The 6,278-nt window shown below is 38.1% G+C and overlaps 1 long non-coding RNA gene across 1 annotated transcript; it reads right to left on the bottom strand.

Moving 5' to 3' along the window:
- Positions 1-3,813: 3,813 nt before the first annotated feature.
- On the bottom strand, positions 3,814-6,076 carry LOC109989806 (uncharacterized). Its single transcript, XR_010664800.1, has 4 exons — positions 5,772-6,076; positions 5,227-5,334; positions 4,921-4,948; positions 3,814-4,407 (listed from the first exon to the last, which is right to left on the bottom strand). It is a non-coding gene; the product is annotated as an uncharacterized lncRNA (long non-coding RNA).
- Positions 6,077-6,278: the final 202 nt, after the last annotated feature.

Below are 6,278 nucleotides of genomic sequence, written 5' to 3'. Positions count from 1 at the left end.
TCCAGTATGTTGATCCTGAATAATTTGATTGTTTTATAAGAGCTTGTTAAAGCTGACAGCTGAGGAGAGGGAAATGTAGCTTTTTGAAAGCAGCAAAAGTGAAACAAAATGGTAAAGCAAGGGTAGACAGTATACCCTTTGTATAACAGTTTATTATTTCAATTACATTTGGTAGAACTTGATTGACATATCTATCCTGAACCTTAACCTGCCTACTTACCCCCCTACCTATAAACTATTCTGCATTTATTGATAGAACGGCTGAAGAGAGAATGGAGGACGACATGCACTAAATGGATACAGGCTAGGAGCCGAACCAGCAACCATAGTGCATTGAGGACTGAAGCCTCTGGACATGGGGTGCTTGTGCTCTACCAACTGAGCTTAATGGCACCCCACACTCATTGTGCGTCATTGATCCAAATCAAAGTGTTTTGACTCAGCACAAGTTACAATTTATAGCTGGTGTGATGAAAAAAGAAACAAGGAAAGACAAATTTGTGTTTGTTCAAAGTGAGGAAAATTGAGGGAATTATTCAACTTTAACAGATGATTTCAGTATGCATCCCGAGGCAGTATGACTCACTGTTTGAAAGTACAAAAAGAGAGAGAGAGAGACGAAAAAGAACTTGGAGGAAAATGATGAAACGTTGAGTTCCTGGTTGGGGTCAGAGTCTGAGTTCAGTACAAATAATGAGAGGTGAAACTTCCCTTCAATCTGAACATCATTGTTAATCCTGGATGACCAAATGTAAAAGTGACCTTAGAAAAAAATGAAAACCACCATGACTGCTCCCACTGCCAATCTGATTCACAAGCCACCAGTTTCCATAGTGACCAATTAGCCATTTCAGTAATTAACAATTTAATTGTCCCTGTTACATCACAGAATAAAACGCACTAACCTGATTAGCTAACTGAACACACACACTTTCGCCACTGTCTAACTATAAAATGTAGGCAGTGAATGAGTGTGAACAAATGTGTGTTCATCACAAAGAGAGCTCAGGCTGTAATGAAGGCCTTTGTTTGAGTTAATGAGGACCAAAGTACTTGAACAGATTTTACAGACGTTTGCTTCAATAAATAATTGGTCCATGCTCTAGCGTTTGGGCCAGGCATTTTCAAGTGTGTGTCTGTATTGCATGTGAATGTCTTCGGCTTTGATCATTCCAACCATAGCAAAGATTGTGACTGTGATGTGCTTGAATTTCATGCTGCGAGGATTGAGTGTTTTTTAAGCTTCATCAGTTTCTTTCTTTCTCTCAATGTTTTGTTGGGATATGGCTTCTTTTCTCAGGCAGTCTGCTCTATCGGTTGTGACAAGACCAATAAATATCTAGAATAGGCAAGCAAATTGACTCTATAGAGTCTATATAGCAAAAAACTGTAGGTGCACAAGTATGTGTTTATGTGAGCACAATAAAACATGTCAGTCCTCTGTACTTTGACTCCAATAGACATTTGAACTATTATTAGAATTTGGTAAATGGACTTGGTTTTGTACTGACTACTTCAAGGAACTTTAACACTGTAGGTCACACCTACACATTCCCACCCATTCACACATTGATGGCAGAGACTGCTTAAGTGTCTATCAGTGTTAACTTATACATTCAAACACATTCATACCCCACCAGTGTTGGGTTACTGTAACGCCACTACTATTTGCAGTAACTAGTAACGAATGAGTTACTTTCCATATTTGAATAACACCCTTACAGTTACTGACATTAAAAAGCAATCGTTACTTCTTACTTTGAGTGATGCTAACGTCAGCACAGCAGCATCCAAGGGGAAAGAATGGGTTCATTCAGCGGTCAGCTTTCTGTCTCTGAAGTACCAACATTATTTTCCCTGCTCAGTTAAACAAGAATAACGCGGTGGGTTGTGAGTCTGTGTGCAGGAAGGAAAAACTTCTCTCACAAGAATGGAGCACGAGCTAAAAGACAACACGCTTCTACTAAACTAGCTGTCAGAGAGCCCCGTGTTGCAGACACCGGAGACCCAGGTGCAGCCCACGTTAGCTCGGCAGACCAAGGAGGAGACACTCCATACAAATTCATGTGGCCAATTCATTTGAATGCAGACCTCCAGTATATGTGGCAGTTTGATTTAAACACCACCTGCTCCACGATGTGTAAGCCGGACTGAAGACTGACAGATGGTTATGTTGACGTCGGTTGAGTCTGTTGCCTTCAGAGATCTAATCTGCAAATGACCTACACACTGTCTCAGCACCGTTCTCCCACAGCAGCATTAAATAATGTGAACATTAATATGAGGATTGAGGATTTCCCCAGTAACTTACTTTTATAAAGCAGTAACTCCATTAGTAACACATTTTCAACACACTGTAACACTGTACCCCAATGACAAACAGGTTAATGGGTAAAGTGTCTCGGACAAGGACACATCAGACATGTGGCTGCAGGAGCTGAGGACCCCCGACCTTCTGTTTGAGAGACAACCAACTCTACAACTGACCCAGCCGCCCCCCACTCTATTTTGTCTTAACCCACCTCCCTCACCCCTTTGTCTGTGTTCTCAAAATGTCTCACTATTTCCAACACTAACAGTGTTCAATTAACAGAGTAATATGCCAAAAAAAAAGATTGTTAATACTAACACAAACACTTCAATAGACACACACACACACACACACACACACACACACACACACACACACACACACCTGTTCACTCAAATGCACACATAGTTAAACATATTTAATTGCTTTATTGGGGCCATTGGGCAGCTCCTTCTGTTCACCACAGGGGAGAAAATAAAAAAATGGCAGAAGAGGGGAAATGGTTTTGTGCAAACAATCTGTCCTGCTGTCTCCTTACATTTATTAATGTACTGCACAGAGTTGATTCCATCATCTATCATTTGTTTACCTCAGCATGCATTTGCATACAGCCTTGAGCAAAGCAAGGACATGAATTAAAACAAAGAGTGCATTGAATGAGACTGTGAGATCCAGCCAACCAACTCCTGCAATGCTCACCACTCAAATCTTTCTGCGTTTTTGTTGTTTAGCACATTCACATGTTCACATTGACACATTCATTCACACTTTCACATCTGAGTTTGTGCACAGGCACACTGCACACTTTGGCCATGGGGACACACACCTATAGAGTGACAAGCCGTGAAACATTTATGAAAATAAAAAATGCGTTCACTGAAAATAGTCTCTACCCAGAGGAAAATAATTTTAGAAAAGAGATCTTAAAAAGGTTTCATTTATTTCTCCTAGACAACACTGAGATCCATGTGAAAGCTAAATGAGACAATGGCTTATTTCTCCAGCTTCTCACCCTTGCCTCCAGATAAAATAGCTGCACAAATTCTCAACCTAGTCTCCCTTTCAGTTCCAAAGGAGATCTCATCAAGTTCTGAAATGATTCTTGGATTTTTCTCAAGTTTTGAGACTTTTTGAGCTCAGGTGGAGAACTTGGAGAGCTCTCTCAATTTACTCAATCTAACCTCCCTTCACTTTTTTTAAACTCAGTTTTTGAGTCATGTTGATCTCACATGGAGCAAAAAAAGAGCCTTTTGCTTGTGATTTATCGGTGTCATGAAAATGTACTATTTTAATGCAATACATTTTAAAACAAAGCCCTATTTTTATAGGTCTGACAACCTAACTGGCTTTTAACTTATTCTCTTTTATCTATTTAATTTTGCATGGTCCTGTTATCTGCACTTTTAATATTCACAGCACATGTGAGAAAATATTTACCATAATCAAACTGCTTTACTTTTTCAGAGTGAGCTTTCTACCTATTGGCCTATGAATGTTAACAATATGAGCTACAGACACATAAGCTGTAGCAGGCAGACACTGACACATAATAGGTTATGAAAATGGGCCAAAACTAGGTAAATTCTTAATAAAATTTTAAGAACCCATTATTATACAGTATACAGTTATGAAAATAAAAGAAAATAGACAGGATTATTAACACGTGACCAGTTGCTCAGATATACCATGCTCATTTTAATTGATTTTACATGTTGGTCCTTTCCAAAAAAACACTTCCAAGGCATTTTAAACCAAGTTGTTCGCTTCTGCACTGTCTTCACATAATAGGTCTTCATCAAAGGACAGGTCATCATCAGATGACTGGTTATGATCTTAAGTTCCCTCCTCAACAAACTCATGTAGGGGGTGACCAAAATGTATCTATGTGAAAAGGATCTTCACTCTCTGATTCTTCAATAAGGCCAGCGTGATGTGTCTCTTTTGTGTGTTCAGAGCATTGGGAAAATGTATGGTTGTTGTTGTCACACAATTCCTGATTGATGGATGTTCCTCAAGGGCAAAGTCAGCAGATTCAGGAGTAGCATGGCACTCTAGTCCTTCTGTGCAGCAACCATCTGGCCTCCAGTTTGTTGATTCTAGACACAAAACAAAATCATATAAAACATTTTACAAATTTGTTAAATGTACACCAAGTGTTCAAAGGCAATATTCACGAGTTTGTGGCTTACTAGTCTGTACGTGTTTATTTTTCATAGAAATTCTGTCCATCTTAACACATAGCCAGTTACTACACTAATAGAGCGACGAAGAATGTGTTTCAAAATATATTATATTTGAATTTTTGGATATTAATTTCATTATCAAATCATAGCCCCATAAGCAATATAACAGGCATATGTGCAGACAACACAGGGTAGAGGCAAAGACATAGCTGCCTCAAAAAACTTGTTAAATATTTCTGGGAGGCATGCTTCTCAGTTGCAGTTTGCTTAACATGCAATAGAAGGGGTATGTGGTCATACTTTACCAACTCACTGATTGTTTTCTTCTGAATCATATCAATAATTTAAAGCCTATTTTGTTGACTTTCACAAAACTTCATATGTCTGTGTATTTAGAAAATGTGTTTTTGTTAGAGCAGTTGTTACCTGAGTTCTCCACTCTTTGTGTGTCCTTCTGAAAACACAGGAATCATAAGGTTAAGATATTCAACTTACAACATACTTATGGGCTGTTGTGTTCCTAGTGCAATAATTGTATCTAGAGTCACTCAGAAAAAATGGCATGTTTGTGTGTATTCTTGACAAAACTGTAATTTCAAACAAAGCACAAAATTCTTACATTCTTACATAGTATTATGCTGCCAAAGGCAAAGAAACTACTGAACTGTAACTGAGAGAAGACCTTAAATAACAGTTGACCATATAACCACAAAAAAAAATAAAAATTCTCACCTTTTTTCTGTATCTTTTGCAAGTATTTTCTGGAATCCTAACTTTTCTTCTCCAGCGTGAGTCATATCTTTGTGTCATTTTCCAATGGATCAAACCCCAGCTCTTCCCCTGAAATAATTTCAATGGACAAAAAATAAGCAATTAATACCCGGAGCAATAAGTACTTGAAAACCTTAATTCAAAGTCAAAAAGCCTCTCTTTCTTTAATTACAAAACATTTCCTGAATATTTGAACTATTCTATTCTTAAGTAAATCATAAACACGTATACAGGCAGGTAAAAAAGACAGTCTCAACATTAAGTGTCTTAGTGAGGTGTTGAGCTACGACAGGCAGCCAAACCAGCTTCAATGTGCCTTGGCACTGATTCTACAAATCTGTGGATACTACAGGAGTGGGAAACACCATTCTAAATAAAAAAAGACATGTTTCCTCTTCTAGTGTTTTGATGATGGTAACAGAGAGAACTGTCTAATATGTGACTCTATACATCAAAGTTCTGAGCTCACCAAATTAAAATATAGAGGTAAACTGTGTATTACTTACCCCACTGCCAAAAAGCTCTATCCAACTATAAAGGAGCAATGATGACCTTTGATAACGTGGTTGCAAGGACAGGGAAACTGTATGAATGACAGAAAAGGCACACACACTGTTAATACATATAGTGATTTGTCAAGCCTCTATTCAGTAGGGAATATAGCAAAAATAAAGTAAAACAGTTGAATAAACTGATGAAGGTCAAGGACATTTGGAATCAACACAGATCCCTAGAGTTCACCAAAGACACAGTGGTCTGTGGACATTGACATGTGGACAAATCAGGTTTCCTGACATTAATACAGACATGATTTTAAAGCTAAAGTTCACAAATGAAAGCCTGCAGGTAAATTTTGTATTATTTCAAAAATGAAAACACTGATTTTCCCTGCTGATGAACTTTTTAATTTCTAATTTGACAACTACACTCCAAGACTTTGCAGGACAGTAAGACCAAACATGTAAACAGTAATTCAGTGTCCTTTGACGCTGTTACTGTTCTTTATGTGTGAT

Source organism: Labrus bergylta, chromosome 1 (genome assembly GCF_963930695.1).
Source record: "Labrus bergylta chromosome 1, fLabBer1.1, whole genome shotgun sequence".
Classification (NCBI taxonomy): domain Eukaryota; kingdom Metazoa; phylum Chordata; class Actinopteri; order Labriformes; family Labridae; genus Labrus; species Labrus bergylta.
The sequence above is the reverse complement of the archived record's forward strand: the minus strand, read 5'-3'. Positions and strand labels throughout refer to the sequence as shown.